Source organism: Macaca fascicularis, chromosome 2 (assembly GCF_037993035.2).
Source record: "Macaca fascicularis isolate 582-1 chromosome 2, T2T-MFA8v1.1".
Lineage (NCBI taxonomy): Eukaryota > Metazoa > Chordata > Mammalia > Primates > Cercopithecidae > Macaca > Macaca fascicularis.
The window spans coordinates 134,523,344-134,546,656 of NC_088376.1; the positions used below are offsets into that span (position 1 = coordinate 134,523,344).

The 23,313-nt window shown below is 42.6% G+C and overlaps 1 protein-coding gene across 23 annotated transcripts in view; it reads right to left on the reverse strand.

Annotated features, from left to right (window-relative positions):
• FOXP1 (forkhead box P1) overlaps positions 1–23,313 on the reverse strand; it is a 632,383-nt gene that overhangs the window by 538,059 nt on the left and 71,011 nt on the right. For all 23 annotated transcript variants that reach the window (XR_012431355.1, XR_012431354.1, XM_065539493.1 and 20 more), the window contains one exon: positions 3,542–3,671. The gene's annotated coding sequence lies outside the window, so the exon portion shown is untranslated. The remainder of the gene's footprint in view (positions 1–3,541; positions 3,672–23,313) is intronic.

Consider the following 23,313-nt stretch of genomic DNA (forward strand, 5'->3'; position numbering starts at 1 on the left):
TTTATTGTTCTGGTTGCCTACCTCTGTGACTCTGACCCTGGTCTACCAGGAGGACACTAACCATGAAACACTTCACTCAGAATTAGAGTTTATTTCAAGCCTAAAGACTCCAAATTATCAGCTGCAACAATTAATTGGTGCTCCTTTGGTTATTCAATAAACTGTAAAGTTCTAAAAGGCACAGGACTGTGAATAAATGTTTGACAATGGAATGACTATCAGATGCCTAATGCATGGAAGGCCAGACACTGCAGCACAGAGGGAGACAGTGAGTCTTCTGAGCAAGCCTTGGAAACGCACTTTGAGAAAAAAATGGGGCCAGGCACGGTGCCTCACACCTGTAATCCCAGCACTTTGGAAGGCTGAGGCGGATGGATCACCTGAGGTCAGGAGTTCGAGACTGGCCTGGCCAACATAATTAAACCCTGTCTCTACTAAAAAATAAAAAAATTAGCTTGGTGTGGTGGTGGGCACCTGCAATCCCAGCTACTCAGGAGGCTGAGGGAGGAGAATCGCTTGCAGTGAGCTGAGATTGTGTCATTGCACTCCAGCCTGGGTGACAAGAACAAAGCTCTGTCTTAAAAAAAAAAAAAAAAAAAAAAGGGGAAGGAGAATGGAAAATCAGAACATGTGGTCCAGCTCATAGGATACCTCTACCTTCTACTAAAAAATACAGAGAAGGGAAGTTTTTTTAAGCCTGACAAATACTAAGAATTTCCTTATTTAGAAAAAACCTAGTATTCCACTAGGCCTAAAAGTGCATTTTTTCAAAACAGATATCATTTTCATTATAGTTCTTCAGATGGATTTTTCAAATAATGGGCCAAACCCAATTGAAATTAATGAATAAAATGAGCCTCGTCTTCAACAAATCCATTCATGTGGTTTTGTTCAATTTCATACATCAATTTTATAACAGTGAGATTGAGTCAGACTCTCTCAATACCAAAGACAGAGATGACATGTAACCAAAAACCTGAGTTTGTTGTTATTTCAATACCTTCAGAATTCTAACAACTTTGATGAATTCTCATGTGTATATGAAACAGACCAAGGCTTTGTTCTCAACTCTACCTGAATTCCTAAAGGTACGACTTTTCTTTATTATTATTATTATTATTATTATTATTATTATTATTTTGACACTGAGCCTCACTTTGTCATTGAGGCTGGAGTGCAGTGGCACGATCTCCACTCACTGCAACCTCCACCTCCTGGGTTCAAGGAATTCTCCTGTCTCAGCCTCTCAAGTAGCTGGGATGACAGGCACCCGCCACCACACTCAAGTAATTTTTGTATTTTTAGGAGAGACAAGGTTGCACCATATTGGTCAGGCTGGTCTTGAACTCCTGACCTTAGGTGATCTACCCACCACAGCCTCCCAAAGTGCTGTGGTGACAGGCATGAGCAACCGCACCTGGCCAAGATACAGATTTTCTTAGCACGTGCTGCCTGTTCACTAATCTACAGACCATCCACAAAAGTCTATCATACATGCATAGCAATGGAAAACCTCAGGAGTTCACAGGTGAGGGAACCAAACAACTTGCCCAAGGCCACCCAGTAAAAAGATCAAAGATCACCAACAACTCTAAAATTTCATGACTCCATTAACCATTTCTTTTCATTGTGGACACCCTTGCCTGTGTGTTACTGTTTACTATTTGCCTTATTTCTTGCCACTGACAGAAGTAATACTGTAGGGAAGATAAGAGACTGGATTTTTTTCTCTCTCTCTCTAGCTCCAGCAGAACCAGTACAAGTTATCAGTTAACAAACTGACAGGAAGTGCCTTTTTGAGCCAATAGCTCTTTGAAAATCATCTGGTCGCTAACATTTGAGCCAGTTGCTTCACCATGAACACAGTTTCTCTGGACAATAAAACTAACGTATTTTTTAATGTATAAAATGGGAAGGATTTGTCAAAATGACCTCTAGCTATAAAATCTTTGCAAATCTGGCCCAAATAATTGAAAGCATAACAATGTGTTAGACACATCATTAGAGGAGGTTCACAAAGCTAAATGGGCAGGATGTCTTAATCTTTGTAATTGAAATAAGCTAGAAAGAACCACTGAATCATGACCAAATAGCTATGGTCCAGTCCAGACCAACCCCGGGGACTTAGCTATCCCACCTAGACTCATGGACTTAAGCTGTCCCATTTGTAAACTGAGGTGTTTAAATAGATAATTTCTAGGGCCTCAATAACACTGATAGAATAGGATCCTCTAACCTAAATGCTTTGTTTTAGATATAGAAAATCAGGCCTGGCGTGGTGGCTTACACCTGTAATCCGAGCATTTTGGGAGGCTAAGACGGGCGGATCACCTGAGGTCAGGAGTTTGAGACCAGCCTGGCCAATGTGGTGAAACCCTGTCTCTACTAAAAATACAAAAATCAGCCAGGCACGGTGACGGGTGCCTATAATCCCAGCTACTCAGGAGGCTGAGGCAGAAGAATTGCTTGAACCTGGGGAGGCGGAGGTTGCAGTGAGCCGAGATTGCGCCACTGCACTCCAGCCTGGACAACAATAGCAAAACTCCGTCTCAAAAAAAAAAAAAAAAGAAAAAAATCAAAGAAGAGAGAGACTAATTTGCCCCATGCCAGGTTACTATTAAGCCTCCCAACTCCCAATACAGTGCCCCTTCTGCTTCACTACCCTTCTCTCCATTATTTACAATTTGCTTGCAATATTACTACACTAAGACAGAAAAAGATGAGTTTATGCCAATGGGTCTTACCATTAAATGCTATTCAATACAAACCCTGAAATGATATGGTTCTCCATAAAACTGACTTCATTCAATGACAAGGCTACCACAAATGATGTCAGAGTTGTCACCCAAAATGCCTGGCCTCAACCAATCATTGTCTCTGGTAACAACAAGTCACAGTGTTCATTACTACAGGAGAGTCATTGATTGATGAGGAACAGGATAGATGGAAAACACACAGAGAAAAATATCATCATGTCCCTTCTAACCTCCCCCTAAAAAGGCAGTGAATAACCTAATAAGGTTTCTATACAATAGAAAAAAAATACCAGAAGTCTTTCAAAAAATATTTGAAAATCCCAAGTTTCCAATCCTTCGGCTTTCTCAAAAGTCCTGATCATACAAAAAGTTTGGGATGGGACTCTCTCAAGGAACAAATTAGACTCAAATTTTCCCTAAAACTCAAGATGAAAAAATTATTGTCTTATTTCATGGTGGCTCATGTTATCACCAAGTTGTAATGAGACCAAAAAAGCAATTACTCATTCAATGTTGCACATGACCCAAAACTGACATAGTCCACTCTTCAGAATATGATTAAAACAAAGAAGCAAGCACAGAAAGTTCTCCTATGTCCTATTATGCCTTTTATAAATCCTCAGATCACTGTAGGAATTATCTGAAAAGATTACACCAGAAAACAATGACAGAGTTTGTCCTTTCTTTCAAGATGAGAAGCTCTCATCCTGGGTGGGCAACTGTCTTGAAGGATTTTTTGTCTTGTGAATTTTCAGATGAATAATCACAAACATTCATTCACTCACCCTTTTGGCTAGCAGGCATCACATCCATCCGTTCATGGCTGACAGCAAATCAGAGAAGGGATCGAAGCCCTCACCATTGCCGAAATGTTTTGTTCGGAAACTGGAATTGTCAACAAAAGCTTCTGGGACACTGCAACACAAAAATATTTTTTTACACATAACTAAGATGTAACTTCTAAAACCACCACTTCCTTACACTTGAAAACAGCAAGACATAGATTCTTGAGGTAGGGGAAAACACCGTTCAAGCCAGGGTATGTCAATACATCAAGTGTGATGCTGTCAAATATGAACCGGAAATACTGTTTTGAAAGATACATTTACTAATCACTTCAACACATACACCGAAAAGTTGTTATTTATTATGGGCTTTGTACCAAGTATTTTAAATATTTTAGCATATGAAAATACCACTTCCCATTATCAAGTGTTCAGGTAACAATTAACTGTTTTAACTAAAATATTACACAGATAAATGTACCATTCCCTATTAAGTTGTGATCTTTATCGAAGAACAAAAAAAGTAAACAAAAAAATAATTTTAAATTATTTTAGAAATACTAATAGTAATAATGAACGTTAAAACTAGTAGGAAAGGTAATCATCTTTTTCTCTCCAAAATAATTCTGTTTTATTCTAAAAATGATTATGGATTACATAATGAGCAATACTCATGGAGATGTTTCCAACAAGAAAGCACATACTGTGCGATGGTCAGGGCTCAAAAGTTGAGAAGCCTGAGTTCTGGACCCAGTATGGTCTTCAATCACTAGTGTGGTCCCAGGACAGTCATTTATCATCTCCAGATTCCAGTCTCGTCACCTGTAGGGTCAGGGCATTAACCGATGCTCTTCAAGTTCCTTCCACCTCTAAGCTTCTGTCTTTTTGAAAGAAGTGTATTTCTTCTAACCACTTTAAAACTACTAACTTCTCCTTTAAGTGTACTGATTAAATAGAGGTTTTTGGTTTTTATTTTGTTTTTATCATGATTCACTCTTATGCTGACCTGCCATCAACACTGAAGATGTTCTGTGACCAGAGAGTTTTTCAAGCGCTTAGAATGCTAACCCTGGCACCAGTACCTAACCCTATTGAGCCAGCACCCCCTGTGGCTGGCAGCATCCCCTGGGTGCCCAGGAAAGGCTTCCACTCTTCTCCAACGAGCATAGCTCTAAGTCCTGTAGAAATCTGTCCAGATGTCTTCTAGATTGATGCTTCTCAAACTTCTGTGCATAAGCATCTTTTGGAGAGCATTTCAAAATACAGATTCCTGGGACCCATCCCCGAAGGCTCTGATTCACTAGATCTGGAGTGGGCCTGAGATTCTGTATTTCTAGAAAACTACCAGGAGATGCTGATACTACCAATCATGGACCACATTTCAAGTCAAATGGCAAAGTCCTGTTCTCCAAGCCTCCAAGCAGCTTTGAGATCCAAGAAGTACTTCCAAGGCTCAGACATGCTCCCTAAAGCCATGAGGTCTATGTCATATAGCAAAAAAAGAAAAAAAAAGAAAAGAAAAGAAAAGAAAAGGGCTGAAGTTGTTTACCATCTTTAGGATAAAATTTAAATTTCTTTCCATGGCCTGAGGGCCCTACATAATCTGGTCACTTCCTACTTCTCTGACCCTACCTTAACTACCAACCCAATCCCAAACAATAACCAATGTAGATACAGTGGCCTTCCTTTTGTTTCAAGCAAGGCAAGTGTCTTCCCGTCTCAGGGCTGGTGGACTTGCTACCTCAGCTTCCCGAGACGCCATGAGCCCATTCCTTACACAGCTGGCCCCTTCTCAGTACTGGATCTTAGGGACAAAGGCCACTTCAAAAAGCTTGTCTTGCCTACCTACTTACGTTAGGTTCCAAGTTACTCCCAATCATATCATCCCATGTGCTTACTTCAGAGCTTTTGCCATGATCTATTTACTCACTTGTCTTCCCCACTAGAATGTAAGCTCAATCAGATAAAAGAGCTTTTTTTTGTTCCTCGCAATACTCCAAAATTTCAGAAAAACGCCCGGCTCATAGCAGGTACTCCGTAAGTATCTTTTGAGTGAGTAAATGAATCAACAATTGAAAGAAGTAACTTTTTGGCACTCTCTAAAAATATAATTGCCATTTGTTGAAAACTCATTGTCTACTGGGTATTAAGTCTTTTACAACCGTTATTTCATTCTATTCTTACAACAAAGTTCTCAGCAGATATTATTAAACTCAATATGCAGATAAGACAACTGAGGCACAGGGAGTTTTAGTAGCCTGACTCGACTCTATAAAGCTTGTGCTCATGGGAACTCTATATTTTCCAGCCAATACCCTAATACAAAAGTCCTGAGTTTTTGTGATATACCCTTCTGACCCAGGCTTGCTCAAGTGAATTTTGGCATTACCTGACCATACTGGTACTACCAATCATGGGCCACATTTTGGAACAGGCAGGTAATGCAAATGAGCGAAGGAGGCCAAGTGTAAGGTAATAGGGAGAGGGAAGGAACAGAGCAAGTTGAGAAATCCTCACTTTATCAGCTTCAAGGGGGAAGCCACTGGACTTCCCCCTCCAATTACTGCCACATGGGAACATACCCTCAAGAGCCTCAAGAGCTTTCAATTCGACAAACAAAGGAAGTAATCTAGATTTCTATTTAGTAAAATTTCAGAATCTTTCAAAGATGACAGCTCACTTTTTAAATAAGTTATATTTAAACAAAACAAACAAGTTGCAATCCCTGTAGCAAAGGATGGATGAGGTCACTCACTGTCTCCAGTTTGAGGATTCCAGAGTGATTCAGAAGCACAGAGAAACAGTACAGGTGACACAGAAAAGCACCAGTAGGTGTCTGGGCAGATAAGAGCTTTCCAGAAGAATTCATTATCTTGAGGTTTTGGAAGGAATTGGAAGATTGGGTGGAAAACACATTTCACAGGTCGGAATATCATACTCGAAGGCTTGGGGGTGGGGAGTAGGCAAGTCAACAGTAAAGATAGCCATGAGGAGAGAGCTAGTGGAGGTTTCCTGTGGGAGTTTCGTTTTCATTCGGACTGGAGGAGTAGCAGTTTTCTAGCTAATACATAAATCGGTTAAACAATATGCTATGTGGCTGGATACGGTGGCTCACGCCTGTAATCCCAGCACTTTGGAAGGCCGAGGTGGGCGGATCACGAGGTCAGGAGATCGAGACCACACTGGTCAACATGGTGAAACCCGATCTCTACTAAAATTACAAAAATTAGCTGGGTGTGGTGACGCCAGCTACTAGGGAGGCTGAGGCAGGAGAATCGCTTGAACCAGGGAGTCAGAAGTTGCAGTGAGCCAAGATTGCGCCACTGCACTACAGCCTGGTGACGGAGCAAGACTCCGTCAAGAAAAAACAACAACAACAAAAAAAAACAATGCTGTATGTGTATGGTCATTAGTGCTGTCTTATTTGACTTCTAATATTTTAAAGTAACCAGGCATATCTAAAAATAAAGGGTGAATCACCAATGTGGTGTGTGGAAGTGTGTGTGTGTGTGTGTGTGTGTGTGTGTGCATGTTGTTAAGAATTAAACAGACATAGGACTGAATTCCATCTTCATGGAACCCCATAGCTAACTAAAATACTTAACTGTTCTGAACTCTAGACAAAAAAGAAATACAGCAATTGAAATTTTTAAAAATACCAGAAGATAGATACCCAAATAAATTATCCTTTCCACAGTGCAGAGGCAAAAACAAAAAAGAAAAGAAAAAAATGACAGAAACCCCAACCTGCCTACGTAGAATTGTATAACTAGAAAAACTATCTTTTAAAGCTGGGGGTAAAATAAGGAGTTTTTTCAAACAAACAGAAGTTTATCACCTCTCTTTAAGGACATTCTAAAAGTCTTATTTCAGACCAAAAAGAAACAATTTCCGGGAGAAAGTTTTTTGATTTAAGAAGGCAGGGAATATCGAACTTAGGAATTAGAGTAAGTGAAAAGTAAATGCACTAATAAACAATGCGCAAGTCTCAAACACTTTTAAAAAATGTAGCAGTACCCCTACTTGCTTTGTACCCCAGCTCACCTATTTACACTGTAGCAATATCAATCACCAAGGCCATGGACTGCAAATGTGAGTGTGCAGGGGGGCACCAGCCTGAAGCCCAAGTTCCTGCCCTCCATAGTCCAGAGATTCTTAAACAAGTTCCAGGAATCTGCTGTTCTACCAGATACCCCAGGTAACTCTGATAAAGATCTGAAGAACACTGCATTGCTCTCTGACTACTTTAGGGGAAGGAATTATTCAGTGAACCCCCAGGGGCTCATCCCTGGGAGGCTCCAGCTGAGAACACTATCAAACCTTTGTTCTTTTCCACTTCACTACAGCCCCAGAAGTACCTTGGCCCAGGAGGTCAGCAGTAACCCTGCCTCAACCCTGCTAATCAAGAGCTGCAATAAATTAAAAGCCCATTAAAATATTTTAGCGAAAAGCCTAGAAGTGCTGAAACATTAATTGTGCCATATTCAATCTGTTTTCCTAGAGATTTGAAAAGCCAGATTACCATCTTGGGGGTCATTAGAAAGAATGAAGCTTTCTCCCTATTCAATTTACATATTTAAAAATGCATGCGTTCTGGCAGTGGCTACTAAGTCCTTTCCAATGCTTTTCAAGTCCTGTGGCTACTCCAAATGCCACAGTCTAGCCATGGAGAGAGAAGCGTGGTATGCCACCCAGGCCTGCCTTGTTTTTGTAAAGCAAAGGAACCCAAATCCCAGGGCCTGTGGTTGCAAAACAGCTCCAGGAAAACAGGTAGAGGCAGCAACAAAACAACAAGTGATGTTTTCTTGTTTTGTTCTCCCCTGTTTATTCTTCCCTGAAGCAATCCCTGCTCAGTACAAAAGTCTGCAGGGAGCTGGAAAGAGCAGCTGTGGTTCCCTGAGGCCGGGACCTAGCAATCAAGTTGTTTACCAAACACTGCCAGGCACCAGGAAAACAACAACAGCACAGACAGCATTTGCATCTATTTTTCAAAAACAACCTCCAAAAGTCTGCCCTGGAACTTGCCTGCATAGCTGAGAGAAGAGTTTAAAAATTAAAGGAATGAACTGTACTGGGTATTGGCCTCCATGCCCTAAATGTAATCAAGTATTCCATTTCTACTGAAGAATGTCTATCCTAAAAACAGAGGATTGAGGAACTGCAGAATTTCAAGCAGTGGATTGATATGGACAACATGCTCATCACGGGCATTTCTGAGCATGCCAACAAAGGCCCTCTCAGTAAACCGACATCATATGCTGAGCCTCCAGCAACTCACAGACATCTTGACCAAGCACCAGAATCTCCAAGGGGGGTTTGTGAAACACAGATTGCTGGGCCTCTCCTCCAGTTTTGCATTCTGTAGGTCCAAGATGGGGCCTGAGAATTTCCAGCAAGTTCCCAGGTGATACTGATGCTACCGATCCGGGCACCATCCTTTGAGAACCAGTGCTTTAAAGCTAGATGCTCTATACCCACCCTGAAGATCTAGGAAGGAATTCATTTCCCACCTTGACCTCTCCCACGGGTTACTGGTTGAGTTATGGCAGTTACCTCACATAGCTGTTTCCAGAACAAAATGCATTGGATGGTTTCCATCTGCTTCTCCAGAGGCTCCACCCACTATTCCCCACCCAGCTCTGTGTCCTGGAAGGCTGCTCTCTGTCCAGCCAGCCAATGGGAGTTCTCATCTCAGGAGGCCAGAGAAGATGGGGTATTCATTTCTCTGGTTCTGAGTCTCTCTTTGACCAGTGGCAACCCTGCCAGGCAGCTCTCTCCACACAACTTCTCTCTCTGGGTTCTTTCAGCCCTCCTCTGCCTCCCCTGGTCTAGGAGAATTAAAAGCCATCTATTTCAATCATCAGGGACCCTGATACAAAAGTCAAATTCAATGTGTTGCCCACGGGATCTCCCTTGGTTTGAGAATGCTAAATGGCAATTTTATACACACACGTAATATACGTATGTATAGATACACACGTATAAACATGCACAAGTATACATATGTGCATAGGAACATACAGACATACAGATATATACATCTTCATTGCTGTATGTTTTTAAATGCAGCTAAATCAGATTGGCCAGAAAACCTGGGAGTCCCCGGGCCAGGGCCACTTCATGGAGTTTGCATGGATGTTTCCGCGGGTCCCACGTGCCACAGCAAGAGTTAGCCCGCTCTGTCTAATCTGTTACACAACCTTATAAAAAGTGCATTTGTGAGAGCTTCAATCCTTCTCTAATTTACAAACTTAGTTTCCTTTGTTGCAAATGGCACCAAAATAGAAAGGGAACAGAAGTGGGTGGAGCGGGCTCCATCACCAACTCCTGTGAATAACTTTTTGACAATGCTGAACCCAGTTCAAAAAAGCACATCAGCTGCAAAAAAAGGTATGTGTTTGTCAGCTCATAAATAAAATGCCAATCCACCTCGATTCATAGGCTAGGAAAAGAAGAACAAATAACACTTCTGTTTTTAAAATAATAATAATAACTCAAACATACCCTAAATAAGCATCTGTCTTTAGCACTAGGTTCTAATACAGTTGTGGTAAAACGTCACCAGATTTAACCAAATGCTTCACTACACCAATCTCCATGATTTGGGCAAGCCCATTTAACTGACTTTGTTTCAGTGAAGTTCCCTAAAACTAACCAATCACTATGCCTTTTATTAATCTTCCACTAGTAAGATTTCTTTCAATTCACCAGAGGACTTACTGGTATCTATGTTCAAAAACAAATTTTTAAGTAAACCCGCTGGATTAATTAGAACACATGGGGAATTACGTAAGTACTTTTGTAGCTCTGAGGCTCAACCTGAAACCCTTTTTGGTTTATTTATTTATTGCTCTCTTTTTCACTAACAATGTCCTGAATATTCCGCTTGAAACTCGCAGGCTAGTGAGATTTTTCCCGTGGCATCTGTCTGCTCCATTCCCCCTTCTATGTCCAAACCCTGCTGTAGAGAACAACTGACCTAACTGATCACTTCCCCTCTTCCGGAATGAGACAGACCATCATCCTGCCCCCTTCAGAACACTCCAGAATCTCCCTTCTGTGTTGAAGAAACTCCATTCCTCCTTTCCCTGGACTTTTGTGCTCACCTCTCTCCACCACCTTCCACTACCATCATCTGGATGAATGGAGAGACTTGCCTTTTACCCTTTTTTTTACCCTTAAAGACGTCTCCTCTCTCCTTTTCCAGAAGCCACTAGTTCCACATCTCTCAACTTCAGGCAAATAAAAAAGAAAGAGTTGGCCTCTCTTCAATTCCTGTTACAGCCAACTTGTTCCTCTGCCAACAGCCCACCTCGCCTGTCACCTACCCTCAAGGAAAGTACCATCGCCTTCCTCCACCGTGATTCCAAGATCCATGGAAACCTTTCTACTCATAGTCACATGTAAGGGAATCACTGCTTCCTGCCCAGCCAACTGGCAGTTACTTCTAAATGTCAAGGATGGCTAGGCACAGTGGCTCACACCTGTAATCCCAGCACTTTGGTAGGCTGAGATGGGCAGATTACCTGAGATCAGGAACTCAAGACCAGCCTGGCCAACATGGTGAAACCCTGTCTCTACTAAAAATACAAAAATTAGCCAGGCGTGGTGGCGGGTGACTATAATCCCAGCTATTCAGGAGGCTGAGGTGGGAGAATTGCTCGAACCCGGGAGGCAGAGGTTGTAATGAGCTGAGATCAACTCTCTGCAGCCTGGGCGACAGAGTGAGACTTTGTCTCAAAAAAAAAAAAAAAAGAGTATAATTGGATGGTTTATAACACAAAGGACAAATGCTTGAGGGATGGATACTCCTGACATGATTATTATGCACCATGTACCACCTGCCTTGTATGGAAATACTTCATGTATCCTCTAATATATATACACCTACTATGTACCCATAAAAATGAAAAAATAAAAATGTGAAAAAATAAACTAAATAAATAAATTTTAAAAAAACAAAGAAAATACTCATTGGAACATTTCAGATTTGGGACTTTCAGGTTTGGGATACTCAACCATTAAGTATACATAAGGCAAATATTCCAATATCCAAAACAAAAAAAATTCAGAAATCACAAACACTTCCCAGTCCCAAGCATTTCAGATAAGGAATACTCAGCCTGTATATGGTTCACAATTTCTGTCTAGATCCCTGCAGTGTGGTCACTTCTGTCAACCTCAGTAGCCATAAAGATGGTGCTTCCAACAGCCTAGCCAAGGCTTACATCAGGCCCGATAAGGATAAAGCACTCAAAAAAAAAAAAAAAAAAAAAAAAATTTGTTGAATGAGTGAACATATGCCTGTTTTATCTTAACTTCCTTAATCCTAAAAGTTTCCAGTCCACTCAAGAAGCAGCACAGCACAGGGGCTACAATCATGAGTTGCTAAATGGACTGCCTGGGTTCAACCCTAGCTCTGCCCCTTATTAGCTGTGACCTTGATCAGGTTCCTCCACATCTGAAAATTGGGTTAATATTTGACCTTACACAGTAAAGGCTTAATAAGTGCTGGTTAACAGCCACTACTTCCTCTACATCTGAGGGCATGGTTGAAACATGGATCTCGCCATCCCTTAGAACTGTTCTACTTCTAAAACTCTGAATTCTCAAATTCTCCCCTGACTAATAACCTCCCATGGAGCTGTGTCATTTCTCCTGAACTTGCTCCTGGACTACACTGAGACATGCCACTAACCACCTTGAATCCATTGCTCCTCCCAGTGCACAAAATCCACCTTCCCGTTTCTGAACTCAGTGTCTTTTACATCATCTAAGACTCACATCGTGGCACCCAGTGCCCTGAAAACTCCAGTATCCCTCAAGATGGCCTTGTCTTTTCTACTGACTTCCTGTTCGAGCTCTTTGGTTTCTTTACAAGAGTGAGATCAGTGAGGCAGGGTCTGTGATTTGCAAGTTATATCCTGGATGGTGGCACGACAGTGCCTGGGACACAGAAGGTTGGGAGGTGTGACGCTCATCTGGAAGGCTCTTTTGGGGAGCCAGGAAGAGTCCCCAGAAGCCCACCTGGCACCCTATCTATAACAAGTGGCTCTTTAAGAATCATGGGAACTCCAGGATCATTTTCACAAAGACCTTCCATTCATGGTTCAATTAAATGGCAGAAAACACAAACCTTCCCTTCCCACTGGCAAACTGGGTCTAGCTAACTGAGCAGGGCTCACACAAGGCAGGTCTCCTGCCAGCAGGGCAAGTGGCGGCCCTGTCCCCAAGGCCCAGGGGAGCCTCTGCAGCTCCCTGGAAGGATGGTCAAGTGAACAGAGAGCTGGCTGCCATCTGGGTTCTTTATAAGGCTTTTGTGGTAAACATGTTTACTTTCTTTTGATTGGCTGGGCTTATCAAGTATTTTGTTTTGAGTCTTGCTCTATAAACATGTTTACTTTGAGGGGAGAGCTTTTTTGATAGCTAGCGCACTTGTTTTTCACACTTTTAAATTCAAAACATATTTTTCACAGCCTGTGGTAAACAACTCAAGGTGGTAAACAAATTATATTATTTTCATCTTCACACTAGAAAGGTGATCCCTATGTATCTATTCAAAGGCTTGAACTGGTTTGCCGGTAACCAAGGCTCTCTACTGGATGAGAACAAGAATTATACTCATAGTGATGATGTTACTAAAAGGAAAACGTTACAATGGCAAATCCTGCAGTATCAAACCTAGGCCTCAGTTTCCCCAGTGGAAACATTCTAGAAGAAGCCATCCATAACAACAGCAGGGGTAGTCTCGTTAATTGATGACATCCATATTTTCCATGAAAAATTAAGGTTATGTAACCGGCATACATAACAGCTAATACGGGAGGAAAAATCAAATAATGTTTCAAAGAATGAAGAAACCAACTAGGTCACAACACTAAGTGCAATTCTTTTGAGATCTGTTTTCTGTGATGATTTTTGCCTGCTTTACAATTAGAAAAAAAAAAAAAAAAAACAAGTAGTAGCCTCTAATGTAAAACTGAAAAGCCTTTCGTTATTGGAAAAGGAGGAAAATAACAAAAGAGTTAAGAAAAAAAAGGAACGTATCTCTTGAGAGAAAACCAATGGTCCTTGAAGTAGGATTTAAAAGTGCTGTTTACATAGAGGCATCAGAAGAGCCCCTCTGTGGAGGTAAGTGTGAAGTCCCATAGCAGTGGAGCCAAATCTGTCTTCTAGAGAGTTCTCTTGGTCTCCATGTTCCAACTAGAAACAAAAGCCATCTTACCACAGGCCTTTGCAGTTAGTTACAAGTTACTTAAAGGAATAAAAATACAGGTCAAATTATTTGATAAAATAAATAATACCCCCAGCTCCCAAATCATCTTCCTAAGCTTATGCCCAAGTTAAGTTAAAAAACAAACAGAATTTCAACATGATGAAACCCCATCTCTACTAAAAATACAAAAAAAATAGCTGGGCGTGGTAGCACACACCTGTAATCTCAGATACTCGGGAGGCTGAGACAGGAGAATCACTTGAACCCAGGAGGCAGAGGTTGCAGTGAACCAAGATAGTGCCATTGCACTCCAGCCTGAGCAACAGAACAAGACTGTCTCAAAAAACAAACAAACAAACAAACAAAAACGAATTAAGGTTGTAGCACCAAACTATGGTAAACCTCCTCAGTGACTCGATGTTATTATTTCATCAGATATGGTACTGTAGGGAGGGGAGAATGGCAGAAGACACAGAAAGCCTGTATGGAGCCTCATCCATCATTCAGGCTGGATCATGCACAGAATGTATAGGCATCAGAGTACAAACATACTAAGTAGCCTTGTTTTCCAAGGTTATAACATGCTCTGGGGACACACTGCATTAGGAGGTCAGGAGAAGGAGCCAAGGGCATTTGGAGGCAGCCACTCTTCCTGACTTTCAGATTCTCTCCTATCAAGGAAGAAGACCAAAATACATAATTTCCAGGTAGTTTTAGCAGAACGGCAACAAGGCCCGGGGGGTGAGTACACATCACAAATTCCCAGGAAGACCAACGCCGTTCCAGCTTTGCCAACAACTGTTTGAGATGTTTCGCAAGTCAGTGGGCTTCTCGGAACCTTAGTTTCCCTTCCTATAAAATGAAGGCATTTGAATCCCATCTTTTTGAACAATACTATGTCATAATTTTATGCCTCAAATTGACAAAACCACTTTGGGGGATAACCAAGAATTCCAGGCTACATCATCCAATCAATACAATACTCGGAGCACTTTCAAAAAACCCACCAAGGAACCAAAGCTACCACAACTTAAAAGGAGCAGAAATGAAATTTCAAATTAATATGACGTTGGCCAGTGACTAGTCATCAAGCATACTTCAGCATTTAGTTGTCTGAACAGACAGGTGACTCAGCGGGGAATGGGTTACCCAGCCAGCCACGCTCATCTGACCCACTGCCTCAAAGTAATTTTTCCTCAATCTTCAAAACCAAGAAAGTAAATGACTAATGAAATGACTGAAGAATAACTTCCAGACAATTCTTACAACATTAAAAAATAAAACTAAACTTCAGCACAACAGTAAGGAGATAAGAAAACAAGCCGGTTCAGAGCTGTCCAATGTCTGATGGCCACAGTTCCTTCTGACAAAGGAAACGTGCACATTCCAGGGTGTGGAATGATGCGGTTTGGAAATGTCTTGAGGGGCCACGAAAAGAGCTGATGATCAGGACAATGTCATCAAGAAAAGTGTCACGGAGCCCAAGTGGTGACATTTCTGTTGCAAATATGAGAAAGGAAAGGAACACACTGGTCCTTCATTCTGGTGTTCAGTGCAGTCGTAGGACTTTTGGATATCCTCCTGGGTACATCCAGTTCTAAGACCAAGTAACATGTGTGAAGCCCGTGCTGCACTGCACATGAGGTCCTCTGCCCATAGCATTTCCATCCACCCTCTTAGTAAGCCTTGTAACAGTGGCAAGAGTAAATACTATTATCTTACAGATAAAGGAACCAAGGCTGGTGAAGGGAAGTCCTTTACCCGAGACCACAGTTAGTGACAGAGCCACATCTTTCTGAAACCCCAGCCTCGTCCCTTAACCACCACTGAACACTACTGAGTAACATTTTTCCAACAGCTCAAACAGGAAAAGTGTTTGGAAGGGTTCCCAAAATAAAGCCAAACTGGGAATACAGAGTTATAATTCTACTCAAAACTCCACATTGACTCCCACTGTCTAAATCCCTTGGCTTCTTGCTTGAAGTCAGCCAAATCCAGGAAGCAGAAAAGCAAGGAGCCAAGTCACCCCTGGTAGTGCAGCCTAGAAATGACACGGGACATCTCCCCCAAAAAAGGAGACAGGGAGGGGGTTTATGATAGCATACGAGGCATGCACTCAGTCCTCCTATTAGACTGTAGAAGAAGGATGCTTTCTTTTTTTTTTTTTTTTTTTTGAGATGGAGTCTCACTCCGTCACCCAGGCTGGAGTGCAGTGGCGCCATCTTGGCTCACTGCAACCTCCGCCTCCCCTCCCAGGTTCAAGCGATTCTCCTGCCTCAGCCTCCAGAGTAGCTGGAATTACAGGCACATGCCGCTACGCCAGGCTGAATTTTTGTATTTTTAGTAGAAAAAGGGTTTCACTGTGTCAGCCAGGATGGTTTCGATCTCCTGACCTCATCATCTGCCCGCCTGAGCCTCCCAAAGTGCTGGGATTACAGGCGTGAGCCACTGCGCCCAGCCCTGAGGAGGGATGCTTTCTTTTTTTTTTTTTTTTTTTTTTTTTGAGACGGAGTCTCGCAGTGGCCGGATCTCAGCTCACTGCAAGCTCCGCCTCCTGGGTTTACGCCATTCTCCTGCCTCAGCCTTCCAAGTAGCTGGGACTACAGGCGCCCGCCACCTCGCCCGGCTAGTTTTTTGTATTTTTTAGTAGAGATGGGGTTTCACCGGGTTAGCCAGGATGGTCTCGATCTCCTGACCTCGTGATCCGCCCGTCTCGGCCTCCCAAAGTGCTGGGATTACAGGCTTGAGCCACCGCGCCCGGCCGGAGGGATGCTTTCTATTCCTCTCTCTGTCTCCCTTCAATTCTCCCATTGTCTTCTGAATCACAACTGTGGGCATCGTCCCCCTTCCTCTCCTACTTCTTCCTCTCCACGAATGTCACCTATCTAAAGTCTAAAGGATGAGATTATCACTTCCACCCGGAAGCCTCTCAAATGAAATTAAATCAAACATTTATTGCACTGTGGTACACATGCATTGGGTGAGGTGGGGGATACCCAGGCACAGTCTGCCTCTCAGGGCGAGAAGTTAAATAACAATGTGCGATTTAAATAACATTTCAAGACAACAATAAGAGCCTTGTCACAGGGAGTACATGATTAATTGCCAGATGAATTCTGCAGACAATAATTGCTGCAAAGTTCAAAAGGAGGGAGCAATCACTTCCAACAAATATATCCCAGGTTGCAAACTCTCCACTGTGGAGAGTCCTAGTTCGTGGTTGGCTTTGGCAGAGTGTTGGGAATTGGCCGCCTGGCATCCGATCCTGGCCATGCGACTCGTGGTCCAACCCTGTTTAAGCTTTCTGGGCCTCTGTTTCATCAGTTGCAAAAAAAAAGGTAATGATACTTCCTATATCATGGAGTGGTTTGAAGATTAAGTGGGATAATGCATGTAAACCTTGAAACAGGGAAAGTGGTGGTCTTACGTCTCCTGTCTCCATGGCCGTGTATCTACCATTTGAATCCGCACACTCTCCCTATACTGGCTCCCCCTCCTCACCTTCCTGTGTTCGCCAAAGCCCCAGGTTTTCTTTCCCAACTAGGTGGTAACTTTTCCAACTAAGGGGTTCCATAGCGTCCTTCCCCCAGTACCAACCAGCTACCATGTCTGCCCTTGACTTAGGCTCAGTGCTGGCTCTTGCGTCCAGATTTCCACCTCCATTTCTAATATCCTAGGACACGAGCAGAAAGCTGAACATCAGGACACCTGGGTTCAGCTCCCAACATTGCCATAGAGTAGCCTTGTAATTCTGCACAAATTACAGTTTCTCTAAACCTCCATTTCTGCTTCTATAAAACGTGGCTAATGAAAGTCCCTACCTCCAAGCATTGCTGGGATTAAGTTATCCAACTGGAGAGCACTGTGCTCAATGCCTAGCCAACCAGCAAGGGCTACACACCTGAGAGCGGCTGTTCTCATCTTTGTTTGGACCACACAACTAACTCAACAACAGTGTCCCCGACTGCTCTCTCCTCTCTCAAATGTGCGACTTGCTGCCAGTCCTTCATGATACCAGATTTGGGTCAGCAAACCATAGAACTTAATTATGCCCCAGTTTTCTTTCATGCCCACTGATCTAATTTTACATCAAAGTTTCACAAATAGAAACAGGTACTCTCATGCACAGCCAGGCCCAGGGTAAACTGACACCGCCTTTCCAGTGGGGTGGTGATTGGCTTCAACAAGACTTAGAATCCCTTCCAAAGAGTAAGGACTGAACAGCAATGCATGCTTTTAACAAAACAGTAATCACTGGGGTAAATTCAACTACAAGGTCACAAAGGAATACATCATAGCATTATCTAGTATATGAAAACAGAAAAATAAATGTCAGTTAAAAACTATTTCTGATTCATATAATGAAATACTATGCAACCATTAAAAAGTATTGTAAAAAGAAACAAGGGCATAGAAGGAAACGTGATTCCCAAATCATACCTGCTTACCAAATGTCTATTGAATGATATGTTGTGAAACTGCCTTTTTTTTTTTTTTTGAGATGGAGTCTCGCTCGGTCGTCCAGGCTGGAGTGCAGTGGCACAACCTCGGCTCACTGCAAGCTCCGCCTCCCGGGTTCACGCCATTCTCCTGCCTCAGCCTCCCGAGTAGCTGGGACTACAGGCGCCCGCCACCACGTCCAGCTAATTTTTTTTTAATTTTTAGTAGAGACGAGGTTTCACTGTGTTAGCCAGGATGGTCTCGATCTCCTGACCTCGTGATCCGCCTGCCCTGGCCTCCAAAGTACTGGGATTACAGGCGTGAGCCACCGCGCCCAGCCCAAAACTGCTTCTTTTTAAAGTTGTTTGAGTACTTACTGTGTGCCAGCTGCCACAAATGAGCACATTACCTACACTAGGCTACTGCAAAATCCAATGAAGTGTTATTATCCCCATTTTACAGACAGAAAATGGAGACAGAGGGAAATGAAATAACTTGTCCAAATACACACAACTAGTAAATGGATTTAAACCAAGTCTTACTCCAAAGCCCTTGCTCTTTTCTAACGAGTGCTGCTGCCTATAAACTTATTAGTATATTTATGGCTATATTAAGTATATTTCTATAGGGGGAAAAGGGACTAGAAAAGCAGACAAAAATACTAGATGTAATTCTTTTTAGGGGGTGGCACTATAGATAATGTTTATTCTAGCTTTGATTCGGTTTTTAGATTCTTTACATTTATCATAAATCATTTTTGTAATAAAGGGAGGAAATTTGGGGGATGAAGCATTTTTCCATTTTAAAAGCTCATATAGCAGCCACCATCTCTCCTCTCTCCCTCACTATGACAGAAGCAGATGCTAGACAGGCGCTGGGCTTGTGAGGGAAGGCAGTGCCTACCCAGTGGTTAGAGGTCCAGGTGCTGGAGTCAGATGGCCTGGGTGCAGACCCCCAAGAAGCTCTGAGGAAGCTGCTCGGGCCTCTGTGAGTTAGAAATAGGCAGGTATGTACAGGACTTGAATTAGGGTTAACAGATCCTGAGTGCTCTGTAATATTAGTGATACTTATTGTTTTACAAGTGACATCTTCACCATACTCAATATGTTTTATAGCCTCTCTCTGCAGAGGGGACCAAAACATCATTAAGGCAATGTGTCCCAATGTCTTTTAACCAATTAACATAATAGATCCTACAACCATCCCTCTCTGGCCCCCAACCTCCCAAGGGCTTAGGGCTGTCAAAGCAACAACTTAGGTCTGCACAGTGATACCTGCCTCGGAATTCTGGCTCTGACCCTGGCTGGCTCTGAAATCTTGTGGATGTCACTTAACTTCCTTGCCTCAGTTTCCTCACAAGATGGAGAGGGCAACAGCTCATAGCTGACAGGATTGTGGTAAGGCCAAAAGGGGAAAATGTATATGTGACACTAAGCCCACTGGGACTTCTCAATAAACTTGATCCATGGTGACTACTTCAACATTTTCTTTTTTTTTTTTTTTTTTTTTTTTGAGACAGAGTCTCGCTCTCACCCAGGCTGGAGTGCAGTGGCGCGATCTCGGCTCACTGCAAGCTCCGCCTCCCGGGTTCACGCCATTCTCCTGCCTCAGCCTCCCGCGTAGCTAGGACCACAGGCGCCCGCTACCACGCCCGGCTAATTTTTTGTATTTTTAGTAGAGACGGGGTTTCACCGTGTTAGCCAGGATGGTCTCTATCTCCTGACCTCATGATCCACCCACCTCGGCCTCCCAAAGTGCTGGGATTACAGGCGTGAGCCACCGCGCCCGGCCTACTTCAACATTTTCTGATACAGCTCCACTCTCCATATGGATTTCACCAATCAGTATGGGTTTCTTCCTTGTAATAGTTTTCTTGCTGTCATTTTTCCAAATTTAAGCATTGTATTTAATAGAGAACAGAGATGATGCATGCCCTTGTACAGACTCTTGATACTGTATGCTCCCGTATTAGTCGGCCAGGGCTGCTGTAACCAAGTATGAGGGACTGGGTAGCTTGAACAACAGGCATTCATTAATATTTGCTCACGACTCTAGAAGCTGAATATCCAAGATCAAGGTATCCACAGGGTGGGTTTCTCCTGAGGCCTCTCTTTTTGGCCGTCTTCCCTCTGTGTCATCACACTGTCTTCCCAAATCTCCTCTTCCTATTAGGATACCAGTCACACTGGATTTGGGCTCACCCTAATGATCTCATTTTTAATTTAATTATCTCTTTAAAGGAGGCTGAGGCAGGAGAATCACTTGAACCCAGGAGGCGCAGGTTGTAGTGAGCTGAGACTGCGCTACTGCACTCCAGCCTGGACAACAGAGCAAGACTCTCTCTCACAAAATAAATAAATAAAAAGAATCAGGCCATGCACAGTGGCTCACACCTGTAATCCCAGAACTTTGGGAGGCTGAGGAGGGTGTATCACCTGACCAGCCTGGCCCACATGGTAAAACCCCATCTCTACTAAAAATACAAAAAATTAGCCAGGTGTGGTGGTACCTGCCTGTAATCCCAGCTACTCGGGAGGCTGAGGCAGGAGAATTGCTTGAACCCAGGAGGAGGAGATTGTAGCGAGCTGAGATCATACCACTGCACTCCAGCCTGGGCAACAGAGTAAGACTCTGTCTCTAAAAAAAAAAAAAAAAAAAAAAAAAATCACTTGATCTTGGGCCTTGGGCAATCTGAGCCAGCCTAGGTACTTCAGAAAATGAAAGCACACAGGTGCAGCACAATGGAAGGGCTTCCCCCTAGACACTTACGTGTACTGTCCTCCCAGTGCTGTAGTGAGCTCCTTGCTCTTCCCAGCCCCCAAACCTGCAGAGGGTGCCGATGCCTACCAACTGCAACGTTCAACTAAGCTCTGTCCAATCGAGTCAGCAGACCCAGCCATTGCTCATATTTACGTTTGTAAAAAATCAGGATGGAAAGTGTTCATTCCTGGCATGAACTCCCCAATCTGGGCTCATAAACATAAATCAAAGCTGAAGGTCATTTTTAAAAAATCAGTACATACCTCATTAAAACAATTTTTTTTAAGAAAATTGAGTTTCTTGAACCACGGCCTATAATTTACAAAGTGCAAATGTCTGAGATACGTGTGCTAAATTTAAAGAAACAACTATTATTAAACACCCCATTATGTAAGGCAGTGAAATATATTTGCACTCTGTATATCCGTTATAATATTTCAACTGAGCCTCACAATGTTTGGCAGTTCTTTCCTTCGGTGATAATAAAAGGCTTTTCTTTCCATTAAATATCTAAATTAAGTCAAATAGTGTATGTTAAATAAGCCCATAAGTCCTTTTGTATGATGCAATGAAGTCTTGAAATGCTTATCTACTGAGCACTCTGGCTTAAAGGCTGGTGGTTTATGTCCCCTGCAGAGCCCCGGGACCCTGCTGGCTTGGCCAGACTGTGAAAATAAGCTTCAAATGACCAAACGCAACTGCAACTTTAAAAGTAGGAACCAGACCAGACACAACAAACCACAGTGTAGTCAGCCTCACTTGTCATAATTCATGTGTGTGGAATTCAACTGTAAAAGCATTCACAGAGTGCTAAATTTCCTCCATTGGGGCATTCCATGTGGAATGTCAGATTTTGAAAAGCTGCTGATAAGCCACTCCTGATTACAAGTCTACGAGTTGTAGAATTAATTTTAAAAAAAATATTTATCCCAATCCCGAAACATCTCTGTCTGTGCCATTCAATCCTAAACAATGTAGGCAAGTGCCAATATTTTTAAATACCCAGGCCATAAAAATATGCACTCAACTGGTGGCCCTGTATTAACACTGACTTCCTTTTTTTGGTTTTCTTTTAGCTCTGTGTCTACATTATTCTCCATTTTGATGGCCTACATAATGATCACTTATAGCAATCCTTTTTTGAAAAAGAATCTCATCATGGTTCAATGACTTAAAAATATAATTCTTACAGATTTTTAAAAGAGAAACTTGAATGGATAAATATATTCCTGTGTAGATTTCGAAGCCATGCATGTATATATAGATGTAAACACATGAAAATGTAATAATCCAATTAGCACATCTTTTTTGGAAACTAAATTAATCTTAACAAAACTGGCCTAAGCCTCAGGTAGGAGTTGAGGGAACTGCTGGTGATGACAATGACAATAATAGTTGCCATTTAGTCAACATTTACTTTGTGCCAAGTGCAGTGTTCAGCCCTTGACATAGATTTTCCCATTTGGCTTCTCACAACAAAGCTCTGATGTAGGAATGCATCTTTATACATGAGAAAACCGCAGCTCAGAAATGGGAAGTCACCTGCTCAAGGTCACGTAGTAATTAAGTGGAGGAACCAGGGGTTGAACCTGGTTCACACTGTGCTATATTGCCTCCCAGTGGTGCCTTACAGACAGGATATAGGGCCTGGCAAAGGGTAGGGTAATATACCTGGCCCCTAAATGACCTCTTATCTCGGCTAGGGACAGGCAGCACAGCCTAGGCCCCATCTCAGGAAAAGATTTAAGAGTAGACACACCCAGTAAGCAAGGTAAAAAGCCAGAGCCATATCCCACCTCTCTTGCAGACACAGAGGAAGAAATCCCCACGCAAAAATGAACTCCTAACCTTCCTCCACCTATTACCTTATTGCCTTGTTATCAAAAGCACCATATGCATGTTCCTGAAGAGTCTATTTTTCCCCTGTCACGACATACTTAAGTAGTACATATTTAAGACAGAAAAGCAATAGTAGTCGTCTTCTTTCTACCATGCAATCCAACTTTTCCTGGATGACAAAAGATGGATGAGAGAAGCAAAGGTGCTGGACTATCCATTTGTGAATGCCACTTCATACAACAGCTGGTCACTATCCGGTAGAGTAGAAAGAGAACAGAAAGGGAGTCAACCAACTTGGATTCTCGGTTCCATTCTGTCCCACATCCTGGTACCGTCATCTCTTCCCACACACAGTAATGAGGGAGGAAACATCATCTCCACCCCTGTGTTTATTTCAGACTTTCTGTGACTCTGAGAGCTTCCTTTGGGTTCACAGAACCAGCACGCCAGCCCTACAGCTCAAGCACTAATGCCTAATACCCAGGAAACGATATCCTCAAGAGTTAAACTGAGCCCC